Source organism: Hippopotamus amphibius, chromosome 7, assembly GCF_030028045.1.
Source record: "Hippopotamus amphibius kiboko isolate mHipAmp2 chromosome 7, mHipAmp2.hap2, whole genome shotgun sequence".
NCBI lineage: Eukaryota > Metazoa > Chordata > Mammalia > Artiodactyla > Hippopotamidae > Hippopotamus > Hippopotamus amphibius.
This window is the reverse complement of record NC_080192.1, coordinates 129943789-129967558: the sequence shown is the minus strand read 5'-3', so window position 1 is coordinate 129967558 and position 23770 is coordinate 129943789. Positions and strand designations below refer to the sequence as shown.

Below are 23770 nucleotides of genomic sequence, written 5' to 3'. Positions count from 1 at the left end.
TTTCATTCTTTTACTTGATCTTCCATCTTTAACTGCCCCCCTCCTTAAATATGGGAGTGTTTCCATCATAATCCATTCTCCTCTCGTCACAGTTTTCCTTGGTCATCTCATCTGTTTCATTGTTATCAATATGTCAGTGATTCCCAAAGCCTTTATATTGCACCACTTTGGAAGTCAGCTGGATAGACCTACTTGAATGTCATATTCATAATTAACGTGTACATAACTGAATTCATTAGCTTCTCCCTCAGACATCTGTTATCTCCTGTAAACTCAGTCTTGGCTAAATGGCTTTAATGCACATTGAAACTCCCATGATAGGACACTTGGTGTTTGTAGAACTTATTTAGAGAATATAATCCTGAATGTAAATAAAGTTTTAGCCAGAAAGATGCCTCATCATAGCATTGTTTTTAATAGCAAAAAATTGGAACTAATCTGAAGTCCTGCACCACTGCCTTGCTTAAAAACTGATACACACACACACACACACACAGAGGAATATTTTACAGACAATGTAGAAGAATATTTAATAACATGAGAAGTTATATATATATTTAGTGAAAAAAGATGCTCTTTATATGTGCACTGATACCATAATCATTAAAATAAAACTGTAAAAAACTATGTGTGTATCTATATTTGTAGAATAATATGTATACATATGTCTGCATTAATTATTCTAGATGGAACAGTTGTGGGTGATTTTTTTTTATTTACTTGTATTTTCTAGACTTGTACAGTAAACATGAATTACTTTCGTAATTCATACATGTAGACAATTTGGCCTCTCTTTTTCATCTCCAGCTCTTGTTGATTTAGTCCGATGTCTCATTCAACTCAACTGTTGCTGCATTAGTTCAACTGCTTATTATATCAGAATTAGACTATCACAGCAACCCTCTTGACTCCATTGCTCAGCTGCCAGAGTTATCTTCCTAAAAATCTTAGCTGGTTGGGGTCTTCCCTTGCTTAACCTTTCCAGTTTAGGTAGCTAAATGTTAAATCTCCAAAACCATCAGGAGTAGAGTAAATTTTGAATGTTTTCCCTTGTTATAATTGAGTCTGAAGGCCTTCAGCTTACTGGAATTTAGCCAACTCAAGACACAATACAACATTTTCTCTTAACCCTAACCAAGTCACTTTTGACTAGAGAGTAGATATTCATGCCAGATTGGGGTTGGAGGAAGGGAGGAAGAAAGGAAGAAAGTGGGAGGGAAAATATGAATTGAACACAGGTGTTCACACATCTTTGCTCTTTGCTTGTCCCTTCTGTTCTACCTCTGAACCTGTCACACTTTGCCCTTGCTGGGTGGGGTTTTTTGGTTGTTTGTTTTCTATTCAACGGACAATTTATTGGTTTTCTTGGGTATTTAGTCAGTAAGAACAAACAGCCAGGTAATGAAAATCCACCAGTTTTAGTGCCAATTATTATATCAGCAAATCCTGTTAGGAGTATTTATTGAAGCATGTCATGCTAATAGTCCCAGAGTGTAATTATACTTGCAGATTTTTCTTGCTTTCAGGGAGTCTCTAACATGTTCCAGATGGTTAAATAGGAAAGAGTAGACGTTTTATACTGTCTTTTCAATTGTGATTAGGAATTTGATGTTACTTACTACTTATGTTACGTTATTGCTTTTGTTAGATCTATACATGAGAGGAATTTAAACAAAATGTGGTTTTTTTCTTTTAAACTTTTCTACTATGGTCAACAATTAACGGGACCTTACATAAATTCTTTTCCTCTGTTAAATTATTTAATTGCTTTAAGCATCATTAAAATGAGATAATTTTATCATAAGTAGTAATTCATTTCTGAATGTAGTCCTTAATTTATTCTTGGAAAGTATTCACTTGGGTTTGTTTTAGACTTAAAATTACATGGTGAACTTTCTTGAAAAAATTTATGTGAGACTGAAATAGAATAATTTTCCAAACTGTTGAAGGTTCTCTGACCTTTTCCACAAACTAATATGACCCTAGATTCAAAATCAGTGGGACATATACTTTAATTTTGTAAATAGTAGTAGTGATGACATTCATTCATCTATTCATACTCTCTTGTCTGCCATTAACAGGCCATCCAGCCACTCTCATTTGAAAGGCACTTTACCAATGATTAGGCATATAGCCTTTTTAAAAAAATTAATTAATTAATTAATTTAATTGGCTGTATTGGGTCTTTTTTGCTGTGCGCCGGCTTTCTTTAGTTGCTACTCTTCGTTGTGGTGCGCGGGCTCCTCATTGCCGTGACTTCTCTTGTTGTGGAGCACGGGCTCTAGGCCTGTGGGCTTCAGTAGTTGCAGCACATGGGCTCAATAGTTGTGACTCACGGGCTCTAAAGTGTAGGCTCAATAGTTGTGGCGCACGAACTTAGTTTCTCCGCAGCATGTGGGATCTTCCTGGAGCAGGGATCAAACCCATGTCCCCTGCATTGGCAGGCAGATTCTCAACCACTGCGCCACCTAAGAAGCCCCAAGGCATATAGCCTTTGAATTCAGAGTAGAAAGGTTAATGTATCGTAGGGATCCAGACCCATAATCCTTTGCTTCATTATGACCTTATATTAACCAATTTGCTAACTGGTTGGTTGACCTGAAGAAATATGTTGCTTTTCAATAGGAGATAGAATACTCTGTCATTCAGTTTAACCACCTATATATTTTCATAATGTAACTGTTGGTGGGAGGGGGAGGGGTGGACAAAATGTTCTTCCTTAGACTACCATTTTCTGTCCTTGGAGCTCTCTTCAGGAGGTCTTGCAAACTAGAAAACATGTAAAAAACATAAAAAATAGAATACCAACATTATTTTTTGGTGATGGGTAAAGCAAACTATCCCTAAAGACTGGGGGGATGAAGGGAATAGTGTGCATTCTGTATCTTCTCGCAAGGCTGGCTTGCTCTCACTCGCCTTTAAGTATCTTCGTTCACTCTCAGACTTTCCTGTTTCTCATTAAGCTGCTACATCTCTGCTGCTTCTTGATCTTCTCTCCCCCAAACAACTTGCCTTCTCAGCCTCTTTAGACTCTTCAGTGCTTTTCCTTCATGCCTGCTCTACAAATTCTTTACAGGTTTTCCAGGTAACATTCTTATCTTTCAATAAAATTCTTTAAATTCCTTCCCAGCAAGATCAAAGTTAGCCTAAACTAAGACTAAGAAAAGCATGTCTTTAAGGAGATGCTGTTCATCTTGCAGTAATAAACTGGCATTAAATTGGGATATCCATTTTCATGATTATTGTCAAATTTTATATTATTTGGTTTGTTTAGCATGTGCAGCAAATGTCGTGATGAAGTTGCTAACTGTTCAATATTGTGAGTCTCTCTGGGAATATGAAAAATAATAGGGACAAATTTAATTCATATTTTTGTGTGTTTTTAAAGTGTTATATATATTCACTTGTCCATGTACAAAAATTTGATTTTATACAAAAATATGTTAAGATGTGATTAATTTTTAAAAGAATGATTCACACTAGGATTCCATTGAATGAAATATTTTTACATACAAAGAATGAGATTTGATTTATAAAATTTAGTATATGCAAGTCCTTCCCAGGCGTATCAACATGAGCTACATGTATGTGATGAAATTCAGGCTAATTACGGAAAACATCTCTCTGGGTTAGTGGTAAGAGATGATAACACGATATTTGAAAAGCAATACTACTATGAATTCATGATACTATCTTTCATCTAGTTAGTAATGAAACTAGAATTTTTTCTTACCCCTTCTTTGCAGTATCCCAGCCTCTATCTCTTTTACGCACTCCACTTTTATCATGATGTGGAAAGAGTTGTTACTATGATTCCCATAATCTTGGAGGGAGGGAGAGTTTGCTTTTCCACCTGACCCCTGTCCTGAACTGTAACACCTGAAACACTCCTGTCTTGAAACATTTAGAAAATTGCAGTAATGGTACTTCAGTCTTCATCCTCACTAAGGTTTCCTTTGTCCCCTTAATGTACATCTGGTGTATTTAAGATCTTTTTGTTTTTTTCTTTTCCCTTTGAACACTTTAACCATAGCATCCCAGTATTTAATTGAACATATAAGTACTGTCTATAGATTCTAATTTCATTTGTGTGTGTGTGTATGTGTGTGTGTGTTCAGGCAACTTTCTAAGCAGAGCTCCTGAATTTGTATTATCCATGGGTCCAGTTTGTTACTAGTCTCTGTATTCCTGTATGCTAGGTCACTGTGTTAGGAGTTAGTACACGCCTTTATCTCATTTCCCCAAATCTAAAGTATGACCTTACTCTGTTAGCTGACTCAAGTTCTGTTCATAGCAGGATAGGTGTATGGTAGTACTAGTGACAAATCTATTCCCCATGTGTTCTGACTCATTAATTGTGAGAGGAAAATGCTTAGCCACTCCAAGGAAGTCAGGTTGAATCAGTCTAGCAAAATGGCTGATGAATGTAGAAGAGGGAAAACCATAGAGCAGTTTGACCTTTTAGTGCACATTGTCCCCCACCTGCCAGTTCCATAGACAGTCATTATACTAGAATTTGACATAAATAACAGTTAATTTTCTTCCCTTCTGGGGAGGAAGGAGCAAAGGTAATTGCAATGTTAAAGTTCCTGATTCTCCTATACCGGGGTTTTTCAGTTTTAGCACTGTTGTCATTTTGGGTCAGATAATTTTTGCTGTAGGGGCTGTCCTGTGCGTTATAGGATGTTCAGCAGCATCTCTGGCCTCTACCCACTAGATATTAGTAGCATTTCCCACCCCCAATTGTGATAACCAAAAATATCTCCAAACATTGCTGAATGTTCCCTGGAGGATACCATAGGTCCCAGCTGAAAACTGTTGTCCTACACTTAATGCACTTTTGATTATATGATGAGGACAAGTTCTTAGAAGGTTGATTGCTTTTTATGTACATTTTGATTATTTTGGCAACTCTAGAAAGCTGGTACCAATTTACATTCCTGACAGTGGTATGGGAGATTGCATATTTCCTTAGACCCTCACCAGTGCTGGATTTTTTTTTTAATTTTTATTTATTTATTTACTTATTGGCTGCGTTGGGGCTTTGTTGCTGCACATGGGCTTTCTCTAGTTGCGACGAGAGGGGGCTACTCTTTATTGTGGTACATGGGCTCCTCATTGTGGTGGCTTTTCTTGTTGTGGAGCACGGGCTCTAGGTGCATGGGCTTCAGTAGTTGTGGCACATGGGCTCAGTAGTTGTGGCTCAGGGGCTCTAGAGCACAGGCTCAGTAGTTGTGGCGCACGGGCTTAGTTCTCTGCGACATGTGGGATCTTCCTGGAGTAGGGATCGAACCTGTGTCCCCTGCATTGGCAGGCGGATTCTTAACCAATGTGCCACCTAGGAAGTCCGCTAGTGCGGGATTTTGTCAGTCGTTATAATCTTTTACCCATCTGATAGATGAGAAATTACTTTGTCTTAGTTTTAATTTAATCAAACAATTAGGTTGGATTAATTTGGTACTTTTTTTCCCATTTATTTATTTATTTATTATTTTTTGAGGGGTAAACCAGGTTCAACCATCTGTTTTTATACACATATCCCCGTATTCCCTCCCTTCCTTGACTCCACCCCCCCTCGACTCCACCCCACCCTCCCCGCCCCAGTCCTGTAAGGCATCTTCCATCCTCGAGTTGGACTCCCTTTGTTATACAACAACTTCCCACTGACTATCTATTTTACAGTTGGTAGTATATATGTGTCTGTGCTACTCTCTCGCTTCGTCTCAGCTTCCCCTTCACCCCCCGCCCCCTCCCAAACCTCGAGTTCTCCAGTCCATTCTCTGTATCTGCGTCCTTGTTCTTGTCACTGAGTTCATCAGTACCATTTTTAGATTCCGTATATGTGAGTTAGCATACAATATTTGTCTTTCTCTTTCTGACTGACTTCACTCTGTATGACAGACTGTAGTTCTATCCACCTCATGACATATAGGTCCATCTCATCCCTTTTTATAGCTGAGTAATATTCCATTGTATGTATATGCCACATCTTCTGTATCCATTCATTTGTTGATGGGCATTTCGGTTGCTTCCATGTCCTGGCTATTGTAAAGAGTGCGGCAATAAACATTATGGTACAAGTTTCTTTTGGGATTATGGTTTTCTTTGGGTATATGCCTAGTAGTGGGATGACTGGATCATATGGTAGTTCTATGTGTAGTTTTTTAAGGAACCTCCACATTGTTTTCCATAGTGGCTGTACCAACTTACAGTCCCACCAACAGTGCAGGAGAGTTCCCTTTTCTCCACACCCTCTCCAACATTTGTTGTTTCCAGATTTTGTGATGATGGCCATTCTGATTGGTGTGAGGTGATACCTCATTGTGGCTTTGACTTGCATTTCTCTGATGATTAGTGAGGTTGAGCATCTTTTCACGTGTTTGTTGGCCATCTGTATGTCTTTGGAGAAATGTCTGTTTAGGTCTTCTGCCCATTTGTGGATTGGGTTATTTGCTTTTTTGGTATTAAGCTGCATGAGCTGCTTGTATATTTTGGAGGTTAATCCTTTGTCCGTTGTTTCATAGGCAATTATTTTTTCCCACTCTGAGGGTTGCCTTTTAGTCTTGTTTATGGTTTCTTTCGCTGTGCAAAAGCTTTTAAGTTTCAGGAGGTCCCATTTGTTTATTCTTGATTTTATTTCCATGATTCTAGGAGGTGGGTCCAAAAGGATCTTGCTTTGATGGATGTCATAGAGTGTTCTGCCTATGTTTTCCTCTAGGAGTTTTCTAGTGTCTGGCCTTACATGTAGGTCTTTAATCCATTTGGAGTTTCTTTTTGTGTATGGTGTTAGGAAGTGTTCTAATTTCATTCTTTTACCTGTTGCTGTCCAATGTTCCCAGCACCACTTATTGAAGAGGCTGTCTTTTTTCCATTGTATATTCTTGCCTCCTTTGTCAAAGATAAGGTGCCCATATGTGTTTGGGCTTACTTCTGAGTTCTCTATTCTATTCCATTGATCGTCCTTTCTATTTTTGTGCCAGTACCATACTGTCTTGATCACTATGGCCTTGTAGTATAGTTTGAAGTCGGGAAGCCTGATTCCACCAACTCCATTTTTAGGTTCTTTTCATTTTTATTGTCTAATTGAAGATCATCTTACATGCTTTGCTTATTTTTGTTCTTTGCCCTTTTTTCTGGGCACGTTAACTTAGTCATTTGTGGGATTATGAGATTGTTTTCATTGTTAGGAAATTTTCACTGTTTCATGGTTAAAAATGATCACTTTTTCTTTATAGTTTCCAGCTTAAATTTATAACTGGCTTTATGTCCATGTCTTTCCTAGTAGATTGAATTTATTGAGATGTCGTATAAAAGTTACTCGGTAGATTAAATTGAATGTAGAGGAACATTGGTGTTTCTCTAAGGAAGGAGTGAATGTGTATGTGCATGTGCGTGTTAGTGTGTGCACAAATGTGTGTGTATGTGTTCACATGTGTTTATATGGGTACCGAAGAAAAGAAAGCTAAAGACTGAGCTGTAGGTATGTCTGCACTTAACAGACAGTGGAAAGATAAGAAGAAGTTGATGATGAGCAATAGAACATTGTTTCCTGAAATGCACCTGAAAGCTCAAGGAGAACATCGCTCTTAGAATTGGCAGAAGGTTCGCTGTAAATATACCTAGCCAAATTCTAGAAGTTCAGACAAGAGGTGAGGGTTCAAAGGGTGAAAAGGAGTTAGGGTCGACAATTCAGAATAGTGATGTAGTAAGGGTATAGCTCAGACTTCATAGTGGAGTCTAATTAACATGGAATCTGGGAGACTTAAGTGTAGGTTGGTGGCAGAGCCCCATGTATGTGGATTATGAATTAAACTTTCTTACCTTGTCCATTTTTATCAGGGAATTTCTGTTCTTCAGTATTGTTGGATATCATCTTATTTTCCTTTTCTAGGCTCTGGATCTTTTTCTTTGAAAGGATCTTTGCTGTCCTCCTTAAGAGCAAAGAAAGAGATAAGAAGAAGTATACATCTAGAGCAAAATTTGCAGAATATGGTCTATGGACTCTTGGGGTTCTGCTTGGGCTGCTGTAACAGAATACCGTAGACTTGGTGGCTTAAACAATGGAAATTAATTTTCTCAGTGTTCTGGGTATTGGAAGTCCCAGAACAAGGTGTTGCAGGATTGGTTTCTGCTAAAGCCTTTTTTTCCTGGCTTCTAAAAGACCACTTTTTGTGGTACCTTCACATGACCTCTCCTTGTGTACTCCTTGTGTCTCCTCCTCTTCTCACAAGGGCACTATTCCTGTCGGATTAAGGCCCCACCCTTATGACCTTATTTGACCCTAAGATCTCCTTAAAGGCCCTATTCCCAAGTACAGTCACAATGGGAGTTAGGGTATCAAAATATAAATTTGAGGAGTACAATTCAATATGTATCAGGGTCCCCAAGACCTTTTCATGGGACCCACAACATCAAAATTGTTTTGTTAATAATACTAAAGTGTTATTTGCTTTTATAATATGTAGACATTTGCACTGAGAGTACAAAAATAATGGAAGATAAAGGTGGTGATTTGCTACAAATCAAGGCAGTATTTGAGTTATGTAAGAGCTAATAAATATCCTAAAATTTTCTCAGTTTGAATTTAATTTGTAGTATAATATTGATAACCCACATAAATTGAACCTCTTTGGAGTCCTCAGTAGGTTTTTAAAGTGTAAAAAAAAAAAAAGAAAAAAAATTGAAAACTACTTATTTAGGGGAAAAAAGAGGACATAATATATTACTAATTTTAGAAAAATTTTGTTGGTATTTAAGTAAATTTTTATTTCCTATCCTTGATTCATAAAACAGCTAGTAGTTATTTTATAATCTGAGAAAATAAACACATTTTAAGAAAGTAGACAGGTTAAATTTCTGTATTTCTGCTTAATGAAAAAATAAATGAGTAATAAATATATGTATTTGCAATTCCCTAGTAAATATATGTATTTGCAATTCCCAATTGATTCATGCCCCACCCCTCCCCTCCCCCTTTGGGGAGAGGAGGCAGGAGTAATTTCCTTAGCTCTGGCCCATTTACTCGGGGTTTTGTTGATGGATGGTAGGTACATCCTTTCTTAGAAAACTTACTGCTAAATCAGGAAACCAGCATATACACATAAAAAGTATTTAGTACTTTACAAAACAATATAGAGGATTTGGAACAGGATATTTTTTCAAAGAAGTAAAAGTGACATGTCTCATAAGTGGATTTTGAGCTGATTCTTGGGGTAGATGCTTGAGTTGACAGAAAGGAAAGGAGAAGGAGTAGGAGAGTAGTATCTGTAGAGTAAGGGTTGGCAAACTTTTACTGTAAAGAACCAGATAGTAAATATTTCAGGCATTGCTGGTCATGCAGCAACCCTTCAACTCAGCCAGTGCAATGTAAAAGCAGCCATAGACCATAAGTAAACAAATGAGCATGACTGTATTCCAACAAAATTGTGTTTATAGACATTAAAATTTGTATAATTTTCTTTTTTCATGAAATATTATTCTTTTGATATTTTAAAAACATTAAAAAATGTAAAAACCATTATTGGCTCATGGGCCATACAAAATTAGGTGGTAGACTCTATTTGGCCCAGAAACCATAGTTTTCTGACCCCTGGTATAGAAGATCAGGAGGCGGGCAGTGAGGGAAGAGGACCATTTGTGGCTGAAAGTTGGAAAATGCTTGTCATGGTGATTTCAGAAGAGGTTGACAGAAAAGTGAGCCTGTGTTAATGGCCATTCTACCTATTTTTAATCTTTTCAAGGAACTAACTTTTGCTTTATTAATTTTCTCTTTTTTTTCTTTTCATTGATTTCTGCTTTCTTATTATTTTCTTTCCTTCACTTCCTTTGGATTTATTTTGCTCTGTTTTTTTACCCTAGCTTCTTTGTTTTTAATAGTTTTTATTGAAGTATAGTTGATTTACAGTGTTGTGTCTAGCTTCTTAAGATAGAACCTTAGAGAAGCTTTTTCTCTCCCTAATATAAGCATTTAAATGCTTAAAAATTTAAGCTATAAAATCCTCTCCCTTCTATATACTCATTTCACTATATTCTACAAATTCTTGTATAGTGTCTTTTTTATAATCATTCCATTTGAAATATTTTCAAATTCCTTTTTTCTTTCCTTTTAAAAGAATTTTTACTTCATGGATTATTTAGAAATGTAATTTTAAACATTTGGAGTTTTTTTTTTTTCCTAAATCTTATTGTAACTGATTTTTAATTTATTTTATTTTTGTTCAAGCAACACATTTTGATGCATTTAATCCTTTTAAATTTATTTTGATGTATTAGCAGACTTTTAGTAAAAGTACCACATGCACTTGATTCTGCAGTTTTGGGGCATAGTGGTCTATCTAAAAATGTCAGTTAGCTCAATGTGGTTGATAAGTACTGTTCAAATTTTCTAAGTCTTTATTGATTTTTTTTTCAAAGAGGTCTGCTTCTATCAGTTGCTGAGAGAGGGGTGTTAAACTCTCCGCTTATATTGTGCGTTTTTTTTTCTCCATTTAATTCAGTCATTTTTTTGCCTCTTGTGTCTTTAAGCTCTGTTATTAGAGGCTATGATAGATAATAGGAGACCTTGAATGCTAGGTAACAGGAGTGCAGATTCTTTATGGAAACTATGGAAAAGCCCTGTTGAGTGGTGACTGGGGTGTGACATTGTGAACAGGGGGATGTGGGGAATTGTTCAGCAGCATACACTGTGTAGGCAGACCAGGAATAACAGTTAGATATGCTGCTGAAGTGCCTCAGACTAAGACCGCAAACCGTATGGAACGTAATGATGTTATTAATGGATTGAATATAGGAAGTGCAAGAAGGAGAGCTGAGTTCAACAGTTTTAAGAAACTAAGTAACTGGCAAAATACTAGTATGGTTGCTAATTATAGCAGTGTACTTAGTAGTGACTTTGAGGGTTAGTGATGAGCATTTTCTTTTTGGCCCATTAAATTTGGGATGTTGCCTGGATATACAAAGGTAGGCATCATATAGGTTTAATGAGAAGTTCAAAATTAGTGAAAGAGGATAAGAGGTCCTTTCAGCTAAGTTTTTATTACACACATACTATGAAATCATTCATTTCTGAAATAATTTTGGGGCTTGAGTTTTTCTTATTTGTGGTCTCAGCTCAGATGTTACCCTCACATATAAACTCTCCTTACTCACTCAATCTAAAGTAGCTCTCCTAGTAACTCTCTGCCTCAAGTCATCCAGTTTTATTTACTGATCTTTTCCTCCCATTTGAACGTGAGCTTGGAAGAGTAGGAACTTCGTTTCTCTTGTTCCAGTGCTGTACCCCAGCAGCTGATACAGTGCTTGTGGGGTATTGGGCTCTTAAAATTTGAGGAGGGACTGACTCTGTCTGTTACAAAAGAAATAATGTGTACTGAGTAAAAGAAATAAAAAGAAATATTTTACCATTTGAATTTAAAATACCTTGTGAATGTTTATTACCTGTTTTTTTAAGTCATAAGGTTAGGCCTTTGGTTACTGTCCATTCCCTCCCCCCCACAAGATATATCATATTACTATATGGAGAGTTCTAGTGAAATGTAACCATAGAGTAGCATGCCTTGTTACATGATTATAACTTTATATTACAAAACATGGAATTTATTAAAGCCTCTAAGCACATATCCTGGTCACTTCTCTATTTTAAGAGGTAATATATAATTTAGAAATATCATAAAAAATGGAAATAATTTAGATAGAAGTAGTTTCATCAGTTAACTTTAGTGAGTATTTATCTTTGGCTACCCTTGAGAGGGATGAAGGTGTAGTAAGACCATTATTGTCAGTTGACACTGTGGTGAGTAGGTAGAGCTGCACATAGAAAAATGTGTAGTGCAGACATTCATCTGATAACATATGTGCCAGTTTTAACTGTTACTAAAAATGATCTAACCTTTGCTTTGTTTTAGGCCTTAGTAAAATGCTATTTTCTAACACATATAAAACATGTATTCGGAATTAAAATCCAATCTTAGCATCTTGCTATAATGTTTTGAAGATTTAGAATAGCTTAGTTTTGGGAATTCCCTGGCGGTCCAGTGGTTAGTATTCCAGGCTTTCACTGCCGTGGGCATAGGTTCAGTCCCTGTTTGGGGAGCTAAGATCCCTCAAGCCGCGTGGTGCTGCCAAAAAAAAGAATAGCTTAGTTTTGATAGTCCTCGACCATTGCCTTGCAATTTAGTAGAGTTGCTTTTTAGGGAAGAACTAAACCCTTGTACTTTAGATGTTACATTTCATTTTTAGCTCTTTGAATGTGGACTCTCTCCACACCGTGGTGTTTTTCTCTTGCCTTGTGGCAAAAACAGAGAGGTAAATTACATTGCAGAATGATGCCACAGAAATAGGCATTCTCCGATTAGAAACTAGCCTAGCAGTTTTACTACTTTCAGTGTTCTTTGCTCCCTGTGTTCTCACCTCCAAACATTTGCCTAATCCCTTACATTAATAATTTAGTGTGCTCCCCCATGCCATTGATACTCCTCTTGTATTTGTTTAGAAAGACTCAAAATGTCCTTTGACCATTTTAATGATCCTCATTTTCTTTGAGCTTTTAACTGCACTACCATTCTTGAATTAGAACAGATTCATTAATTCCACAAATTAACCTTTTAAAATGTTGTATAGGGGCTTCCTAGGTGGCGCAGTGGTTAAGAATCTGCCTGCCAATGCAAGGGACACAGGTTCGATCCCTGCTCCAGGAAGATCCCACATGCCATGGAGCAACTAAGCCCGTGTGCCAAAAAAAAAATAAATAAATAAATAAAATGTTGTATACCTACTCTGTGCCAGTTAAAAAATATACACAAAAATATACACCTGGGGTCTTATAGTCCCATGAGGGAGATAGGTGGTAAACACAATCACACAAACAAATATGAAAATAAAAACTGTGAAAAAAGCTAAGAAAAAAAAAGTAGAAAGTGCTATGAAAGTGTCATGGAGGGCTGATTTTGATTACTGGGGTAAGGGAAATAGAATTTTAGTTAAAGCTTGAACAATGAAGAGGAATTGAGCAGGCACAGAGGATAGGAGGGATTATTCACCGCAGAGAATATATTGTAGTGAAGGCCTTGGGGTGGGGAAAAAAGTTTGGGGAATAGAGAGGAACTGAGGACAGATCAGTGTGGCTAAAACATAGCATGCTGTGAAGAGAGGTTATGCCATGAGTTTTGAATTTTTTTTTATATGTAAGATAAAACTTCATGAAAGGAGTGTAAGTGGGAATAGGGTATTGAATTTGTATGTCTGTGAATTGATGATTTATTTTTGAAATAGGCTAGTTGGGGCTTGGTGATTAACATATATAGGGTGTGAGAGTGGAAAAGATTTCAAGGGTGATATCTGAGTTTCTGGTAGCAGCAATTGGGTGGGTGTGAGGTGCTTTTTTTTTGGATAGGGAAAAGTCAAGGAAAAGGAAAATGGAGGAGTTTAGTTTGGAACTCCTTAATAAACAGACAGGTGAGTGCAGGAATGGAGCTTAGAATAGAGCATTAAAAATAATAGGAGCATTCTTTTGATAATAGCTTGTCTCCCAAAATAGACGTGTTTATACTATATCCAGCATTAGTAGTATTAAAATCCACTAGTCTAGGCTTTTCAATATTTATCCCTTTAATGTAAATGTAAAAGTAGATGTAAGAGTCATTAATATTTTAGTTTAGTAGTTGATATGCAGGCAGTTAAACACACAATTTAAAACATATATTTATTTATTTACTATTTATTTATTTATTTGGCTGCGCCGGGTCTTAGTTGTGGCACACAGGATCTTTGTTGTTGCTTTTGGGATCATTAGTTGTAGCATGTGGTCTCTTAGTTGCAGCACGTGGGATCTAGTTCCCTGACAGGGCCCCCTGCATTGGGAGTGAGGAATCTTAACCACTGGACCACGAGGGAAGTCCCGAAACACACAGTTTTGGTTTTAAGTTTATAATCTGCCCTTTCTTTTTCTTTTTTTTTGAGAGGAGCAAGAAATAAAAATTAAGATATAACAGAGTATTCTGGACTGGCTCCTTACTATACTTAAAGAAATTTTTTTTAATCTTTAACATTTAGAATGTAAGCATTAATATCTCCCTAGAGGCAGAATGAGAATTAAAAACAAAAGCCCTATGAAGGGTACACAAATTTCCTGAATATGTATTACTGAAACGAATAATTAAAGAAATGCATGATAACTGAGTCTGGCAAAAACTGATGGAAAACATGACGGCTGCCATCATTTATTAGAAATGGGGCTGCTGAGTTGAAGAAATATTAAAATTGATTGGCTATGGTCTGTTTATTAATCAAACACTTCGCAGTGTTTACCAGGTGCCAGGCACTGTCTTAAATAACTTAAAAATATTAAACGTTTAGTCTCTTTAACAGCTGTTGAGTAGGTACCAGTATTATCCTGCTTTTTCTAGTTGAGGAAATTGATGCATGGAGAGGTTAAGATCAGAAAGTTAGTAATGGTGGAATCGGGTTCTGGAGTCCATACTTTAATGTTTTACTACCTGGATTGTAAGAAGGGAATGTGGGTGCCTGAAGGCAGATGTGGATAGCTAAAGTTTGGTTATTTTATTTCAGTAGTATGAGGTTTTACTGTATCAATATACAAGAGTTTACTAATCCATGCTATTATTGATGGGCATCTGGGTTGTTCCTGTGTTCTGCTCTTATAAACATTGCTAACATGAACATTTTTCTTCATATATCTTGCTGCACGTGTGCGTGAAGAATTTCCTTGGGGTAATGGTTCTCTTTAGTGCTGATTCACGGTAGAATTCTTGCCACTTACCAGGGTTTGTTTCCCAGTAGTGTCCCTTTGGGGCTCTTGCTCTTACCATAGAGCAGCAGTTTTCATATCTTTCCACCACAATACAATTTTGTCTTTTAACAGTACCCATGAATTTACCCAGATTTTTAAAACACCCCAAAAATTGTGTGAAGAAATAAGTATTTTTCTGGAGAGAGATTGCAAGGTTTTCATAAAAGCATGTTGTAATCATAAGAACAATGAAATCAGCCTTCTAAAAATTAAAGATTAACAAAGAAAAATAAGTAAACATTTTCATTCTAGTAAAAAAATTTCTGTTTTTAAAGTCTTCATTTTCTTCTAGGCCTTCTCTCACAGGTAGTATTAATAAGAACAAGCAACTACATACTATAGAGAAGTCAAATAAACTTTATATTTTTAAATTATGTTTTTTTAGCATTAATATGGATGGCTTGATTTTAAATTTTATTTAGATAATTTTTGTCTTTGGAGAGTGTGACTCTTGTGTCATCACTAATAGGAAAGTTAGTAGTATTGTTTTTTCCTTCATTCTTTCACAGAAATCCTTCAGTCTATCCCAAGGAAAAAAAACTTATTTCTTCACACAATTTTTAAGTGCCTTTTTCTTTCTTAAAGTTTATTTGTGGTAGAATTAATAAGAACACAGACGTTACTATGGAATCTTAACTCCACGTAGCCAAAATAATTTATAATTGCCACTAATGTTAATGGTTTATTTATAACAACCTACGATTGGATGACAGCATAGCTAAACTAAGCTATTAATCCCAGCACACTGGGAGTTTTGGCTAACATTATCCCTTTCTCTCCTCATCAAAAAGTATATCATAAAGAAGAAGTGTTAAAGCAACTGCATGATAAAGATAACCATCAATCTGCATAAATTTCATAAAAGTAATTTATAAACGTTGTACTTTTAAATATTATTATTTCATCACACTTTACAGTTAATGTACATGGGTGAGAAAATCTACTGCTTTTAGAGGTTTGAGAGTTTCTTTTATTGCCTTACAGAAAAGAGAACATTAGGCCACAGCTTTTTTTGACACTGAGCAACTCTTACCTTATGAGATAATGGAAGGTGGATTTTTTTTCCCTTCTTTCTCACAGTCACAGTCCATGATATCAGCTACCAGTAGGTGTATAGAGAGGTGTTCCGTTGATCTAAAGCTGATCCTTTTTTCAAAACTTTCCTGATTAACTGTTGCATAGGCCTTGCTGCCTATTGTTAATTCTGTGTCTGGCAGATAATTCTTTATGTTATTGAGTAATTTCAATCACTAATTTGTTCTTGAGGATGTCAGGACAGTGGATTTTAAAATTCTCAAAATGAAGCGAGAGAGTAGCACAGACATATATATACTACCAACTGTAAAATAGTCAGTGGGAAGTTGTTGTATAACAAAGGGAGTCCAACTCGAGGATGGAAGATGCCTTAGAGGACTGGGGCAGGGAGGGTGGGGGGGACTCGAGGGGGGGGAGTCAAGGAAGGGAGGGAATACGGGGATATGTGTATAAAAACAGATGATTGAACCTGGTGTACCCCCAAAAAAATAAAAAAAAAATAAAAAAAAATTCTCAAAATGATTAAGGTGTTAATAACATACTTGAAACAAAACCTTACAAAGATTACAAAACAACAGGAAGATTAAAAATAAACAAATAAAATATTAAAAAGAATAACATAGTATTTGATTCCAAAGAAGTGGATAGATTGAGCACACATTTAATATTGTTCCCTCCCCAAACCATAGTTAAGCAGCAAAAATAAAATCAATAAGGGGGATTGTTGTTTTTAGTCATAAGTCAAGAGATGTAGGGAAGTGGGAGAAGATACAGCAGAATTTTTGAGGCTGGAAAACAGCTAGAATACTGGTAACAATTTTATTAAACCTAAGAAAGCTCTGTTTTAAGTGGAGAAAGCTAAGGACAAATTGAATTTGTACTGGTGACTCTTCACAGGGCCCAGACAGTGGTAGTATTGTGTAACTCTGAAAGTGGAGGTAAAGAAGGGGAGGGGACTAAAATAAGGAGGATTGTTTAAAAGCTAAGAAACTGATGCCTGGGTCTTGTCTGCTCTTTGCTGTTGTACTAATGCACTGCTCTCATCTTGATAGATGGATGAGAGACTCGAAGTGTATTCTCTAGGTTAAAACAGAGGACCTCTGGACTAGTGGACACCAGGCACACTGAATGTGGAGGGGAATTCGATGAGCATTGGCATCTTGAATGCTGAGGACCCTTGCTCTCGTCTCCATTACTGGCTTTCCAAACTGAGTCCTTTATCCTCCAGGGCGGAAACAGGAAGAATTTTCTGTGGAGAATCTGACCAATCCTTCTTGAAAAACCTAAAGGCAAAAGGAACTGTATTCTAGTTGGTAAAATTGTTTCTTACGGGGTACAGGTTAACAATTCTGTAGCTATCAATACTTTATATGTATACAGGTATTGTACAAATAAGTAAATAAGTAGTAGATAATGGGAACCAGGTTTCTCATGTCAGTATTTGTGCCCTAACAAAGGGCCTGGCCAGATTGCCCTATGGTGAACATTCTAGTCAGTAGCCTCATGTACATAATTAGAGCTTACAGTAAACTTTTTATATCCAAACAACTAAATGCCATTAGGCATCTAAGGAAAGCATCTACTGTAACTACCAGAAACTAAAATAAATAGAAAATACAAACATCTTGGAGAAGATAGACTATGTAGCCGAGAAAATTTTATGTATATACACACACACATACACATCCAGCTGTATATAGATATACACATATGCATATACCATATATACACATACACATATGACATAAAATAGCTGCAGAAAGATGGGATGCTACATCTGTAAAGCAGTAATAGGGCATTTTAGAAAGAACATTCAGAGAACGAAGAATTCTCATAAATTAAGAACATACAGCAGGAAAAAAACTCAGTAGAAGTTTGGATAATGAGTTGAGGAAAATTTTTTAGAAAGTAAAGCAAAGAGGCAAAAAATGATAAACAGAATTTAAAAGAAAATAAAAAGGAGGGCATAGGAGGTCAATTTCCTATAAGTAGGAGTTCTAAAAAGAGAGAACAGAATAAATGGAGAGAAAAGAATAAACAGCATAATCCAAGAGCATTTCCCAGAACTAAGACAAAGTACCTATTAAGTACTCAGTATAATGGATGAAAAGAGACCAACACCAGTTGAAATAATAGGATATCCAAATAGCCAGCTCTGATGCTCAGTCTCCAATTATGGAGGAAATGCAAATTGAAATGAGATCTCATTTTCATCCATTAGACTGGTTAAAAAATAAAGTCTGACAACATCAAGTGTTGGAAAGAATATGGAAGAAAATGGGTCTCTTACACACCTCTGGTGGGAATGTGAAACAATCATTTTGGCAGTCAGTTTGACAAATGGTGAGTTGAGCAGAAATATGCAAATACTACAACTCAGAAATTCCTCTTCTAGATATTACCATTAGAAGTTCTTGCATTTGTGCATATGAAAGTATGAAAGATAAGCCATGTACAAGAATACTCATGGAGGCAGTATTTGTAATAATGAAAACTTAGACAACTTAAGTACAAGAATGACTGGCTAAGATGTGGTGTATTCACATGTACACATGAATGAAATACACACACACCTCAGGAAAGATAGAGCTCCAAAACAATATAATGCGTGAGATCAGCACAGTGCAGAATATATATAGTATACAGTTTAAACGTGTATTTTAAAGCGTAAAACATCAGTATATATTGTTTATGGATGGATATAAAAAAATTGATCAGAGGATATATGCTATCAAAATGAGGAGGAGTGAGCAGAGTGGGCTTTGTGTGAGTGTGGGGATTTTTGATTTATTGGTCATTTCTTAAAAGGAAAATAAATATATTAAAAATTTTTACTGTTGTTACTTCTGGGTGGTAGATCCATAGATATTCGTTTGTTCTATTTGTCTATGTATTTTAAAATTCTGGACCTGTACCTCTGCCTAATTCCAAAATAACAAAGGATGAGTGTTTTATAGATTTCCATTTTTACTCTTTCTATGTGTTAAGTGCATCATAGGTACTCTTCTATCACCTTGCTTCCTCATCTGATTCTTAAGTAAGATTGATTTTAAGAGATTAAACTGAATAATTCAATAACGTAAAGGAATTGAGGGACTTCCCTCATGGCGCAGTGGTTAAGAATCCACCTGCCAATGCAGGGGACATGGGTTCGAGTCCTGGACCGGGAAGATCCCACATGCTGCAGAGCAACTAAGCCCATATGTCACAACTGCTGAGCCTGCTCTCTAGAGCTCACGAGCCACGACTGTTGAGCCTATGTGCCACAACTCCTGAAGCCCGCACGCCTGAGCCCGTGCTCCACAACAAGAGAAGCCACTGCAATGAGAAGCCTACACACCACAACGAAGAGTAGCCCCCACTCGCTGCAACTAGAGAAAGCCCACGCGTAGCAACGAAGACCCAACGCAGCCAATAAATAAAATAAATAAAAATAAATTTATTAAAAAAAAAATAAAGGAATTGAGGTGCTGCATTAGCCAGCACTTGTGCCAAAACTGGAAGCAGATAATGACAACAGAAAGGCCTTACCCATAAGGAGAGAATTGGAATGAGTACTGGGAGGCCTCCAGGCATGAGGGTCTATTAAGGAGTTTTTACCATCCATATCAGATCTCCTGCTGTAGGTTCCTGGAGGTGAGGGAGTGAGGAAAGACTTTAAAAATATTGAGTTCTGGATAGCACAGTTAATACATAATAAATACTAGAGAGATACATTTTAAGAATAGTAAGCTTACTGGTGTCATAATAACAAACATTGGATGGTCAGCACTGCTCTTTTTCTCCCTGTTGCTTCATTTTCCTCCTGTCTTCTTTGGTTCTCTGTGTGTCACCTATCTCTTGGCTTCCATATTTTTCACTTCTCATTGTCTGTGTATCTTTTTGGAGTGTGGATTTATCTTGTGCTTTTCTGTCTTCATGCAGTCCCCGAGTGACTATGCTCTGCCTCCCCCCTCAGCACTGTTCCTGAATTCCCTCACATGTTTGGCAATGAATCATCAGGATCCTAAATCATTAGTGGGATCCATCTGTCTTCAGTTACTGTCTGGTTTTGAAAAAGTACCTGTAAAAGCCCTCAGGTTTTATAGAAGAGAGTGGCATTATTACACAAAGATTATACCTGTGGGGCTAACTACATGAGGGATTTTTGAGGAGTGCTCTTTCCTTGAAAGTCAGAAAATGACAGGACCTGGGTTTGTGGTTGACTAGATGAACAATGCCATCTTTGCCATAGGCAATTACTACTTACCAATTCTTACACAGATTTACCTAGGGAAAATTGAAAGATGTAGTGCTTCACAGATGAAAGAATACAAAGTAGTAATCATGAGAAATCTTACACCCAAGAAATGTTTTAGGCACTAAGGTGATTACAGATGCAAACAAATAGATATATACAGTGAAAACAACCCAACTAAATAAATGTAAACCTGGCTAACCTAACTAAATCCCTTTCTTTAATAGTTTGAACTATGTCAGTATGAAGAGCTAGTCCGTTTCTTTGTTTTTGAATTGTGTGTTTAAATCAAGGCAAGAGGGAAAGAAATCTTGAAAATATAAAAAGCACTTAGTTTAATTTAGAGAGACTATAAGAGGTAAGCACATTCGGATCCAGGTCATAGGATCATCCAGTTTTCTAATGTTAGGTAGACATTCCACTTTAATATGGAACTCAGCATTGAAGGGAATCATGACTTAGAGAAAACATAGTATTTATTTAGAAAGCAAAAGCCTGAAGCAAGCATTTAAAAAAACCCACATTGTAAGTGTATTATAAAATAAAATGAAAATAGATTTCTATTCATTGATCGTAAAATGCACTAGATACACAGAAAGTAAGCCACTAATTTTATTTTTGAACATATGAATTAATTTGAGGGAGAATTTACATCTTAATGCTATTGAGTGTTAGTGAACCCATGAATATACTCACTCTTGTTTTTAGTCTTTTTTAGTTTCCGAAATGTTTTATAATTTTAAGTGTATAGGTCTTACATATATTTTATTAAATTAATTTCTAAGTAATTTTTTGATGCTATTATAAATTGTTTTGCATTTCCAGTTGTTTCCCATTTGATTTTTGTATGCTCACGTTGTGTCCTACAACTTTGTCAAATCATGTATTAATTCTAGTAATAATTTTTCAGATTCCTTAGAATTATGTACCAAAATTTTTTAATTGAATAAAGACAATTTTAATTCTTCCTTTCTAAGCTTCCTTTTACTTCTCTTTCGTGACTTGCTGCACTGATTAGGACCTCCGGTACATCTCTTACAATAATAAAAAGAAATGGTTAGAGTGAACATTCTTGCCTTATTCACAGTGTTAGGAGAACTCCCAGTATTTCACCATTGTACAGAATACTAGCTGTAGGTTTTTCATCGATCCTCTTTATCAGACTGAAGGGAGTTACCTTTAATTTTTAGCTTGCTGAGAATTTTATCATGAATGGGTGCTGAATTTTGTCAGCTGTTTTCTGTACCTGTTGAGATATTTATATGCTTTTTATTCTGTGAATGGTGTAACATTCTTCCTATGTATTGCTGGATTTAATTTGCTATTTTGTGCCTATATTCATGAGACTGATTTTCTTTTCTGGTAATATCTTTGGCAAGTTTGGTATTAGGGTATTGCTTGTCTAGTAAAACAATTGGGGTGTATCTCTCTTTTATTTTCTGAAAAGTATGAAACATTGTTATTATTACTTTTTTTTTTTTATACTACCCACTGGAAAATCGATAGGCAGTGGGAAGTTGTTGTATAACAAAGGGAGTTCAACTCGAGGATGGAAGATGCCTTAGAGGACTGGGACGGGGAGGGTGGGGGGGACTCGAGGGAGGGTGGGGGAGGACTGGAGGGAGGGAGGGAATACGGGGATATGTGTATAAAAACAGATGATTGAACTTGGTGTAACCCCCCAAAAATAATAAAATAAATAAATAAAATTAAGAAAAAAAGAGCCTCCCCTGCTCTAAACTCATTTTATTTTATTTTATTTTATTTTTTTATTATTTTTTTTTGAAGTACACCAAGTTCAATCATCTGTATTTACACACATATTCCCGTATTCCCTCCCTCCCTTGACTCCCCCCCCACCCTCCCCGTCCCAGTCCTCTAAGGCCTCATCCATCCTCGAGTTGAACTCCCTTTGTTATACAGCAACTTCCCACTGGCTATCTGTTTTACCGTTGGTAGTATATATATGTCTATGCTACTCTCTCACTTCATCTCAGCTTCCCCTTCACCCCCCGCCCTATACTTCTTTAAATGTTTCATAGAACCCACCAGTGAAGCCATCTGGAGTGAAGTATTGTTTTGTTTTAATTACAAATTAATTTATTTTGTAGATTGCATTCTATTTGTTTTTGTGGTTGTTTTAATCATTTGTATTTTTCAAGGAATTTTTCATTTTATGTCAGTTACTGAATTGATTTGCATTATGTGGCTTAAAACATTATATTTGTAGGACATGAAGTAATAGCTCTCCATTTCTGACATTGGTATTTTGTGTTATCTTTCTTTTTCTTAATCAGTCTTTCTCAAGTATTAACAATTTTTTAATCTTTTCAAAAAGTCAATTTTTAATTTTTTTCAGTTGTCCAATCTTCATATTGGGTATTGTTTTGACTTCAAGTTCACTGACTTGTTTTGGTGCCATTTCAAATCTACTGTCAAGCTTGTCCAGTGAATTTTAGAATTTCGATGTTGAACTAGTTCTTGAATTTCCACTTACTTCTTTTTTATAGTTTCCATTTGCTACCAGTGTTTCTTATCTGTTTTATTTATTATAACATCTTGAACATACTCATAATAATTGCTTTAACATCCTTATCAGTTAATTTCAACTGATCATATTATGGTAGCTTTCTGTTGATCTCCCCTCCCCCTCCTTTTTTTTTTTTTCTAATCTTGAATTACAGTTTCTAGCTTCTTTGCATGTTTAGTAACTTTTTATTGTATGTTGGATGCTGTGGATAATATTGTGGATTGTTATCTTTTTCTGAAGAGTATTGATTTTTGTTCTAGTCAACAACTAAATTACTGGCTGGTAAATATACACTTACTGTACAGCCCAGCTGCATTAGAGAAACGAAAACTTACATTCACACAGAAACCTGTACACAAATATTTATAGCAGTTTTATTCATGATAGCCCCAAACTGAAAACAACCCAAATGTGCTTGAATAGTGAATGGTGAAAAAGAAAACTGTGGTACCTTCAAACTATGGAGCAATAAAAATCAACAAACTATTTGTATATGCAACAAGTTGATTGGATCTGAAGGGCATTATACTGAGTGCAAAAAGCCAATGCAAAATACTTCTATACTATTTGATTCAATTTTTGTAATATTCTTAAGGTGACAAAATTATAGAAATAGAGGGCAGATACGTGGTTACTAGGAGTTAAGAAAAAGGGAGTGAGCAGTGTGTGATTATAAACAGCAAAAGGGAGTCTCAGTTGTGGTATGGTTATGGAGGGCTACTTGGAATCTCCCTGTGCATGAGCAGTTCAGGGGATCAACCAAGGATTTGAGGAATATTTGTATACAGATTTGAGGTCCCCCATCCCCTTACTGTACTGCCCTTTTTACCATGATTTTCTCCTCCTGTTATCTAGCATTCTGTCAGCTCTGAACTATTACATCTCTGATGCCTTAAGCCAATGAGACAGTGGTTTCCTCTCTTAGGTCTATCCTCCCAAGTAGTACTTAAGGGGTATACTGGGAAGAGTTCTCTTAAGGAAAAGTCTTATAAGTATAGATCTTATTCAGTACGATTCCGTTCTTTCAGTGATCAAATTCCCTACATTTTGCTTGCTTTTGGTCACTTTTCAGTGTCTTTGAGTAATTTTTATTTTGTCCAGAGTTAATCATTGTTATCTGTGGGCAAGTTAGTCCAATACAAGATAGTTCATCTTTACTGGA

General features: G+C 36.2%; 1 protein-coding gene across 9 annotated transcripts in view; it reads left to right on the top strand.

Moving 5' to 3' along the window:
• The window catches only part of NCOA1 (nuclear receptor coactivator 1), a 262341-nt gene that overhangs the window by 129789 nt on the left and 108782 nt on the right, over positions 1-23770 (top strand). The window contains exon 1 of one of the 9 annotated variants that reach the window (XM_057740991.1): positions 17135-17154. The exons of the other annotated variants lie outside the window; for them this stretch is intronic. The gene's annotated coding sequence lies outside the window, so the exon portion shown is untranslated. Of the gene's footprint in view, positions 1-17134; positions 17155-23770 lie in introns of those variants that run through there. 9 annotated transcript variants of the gene reach the window in all.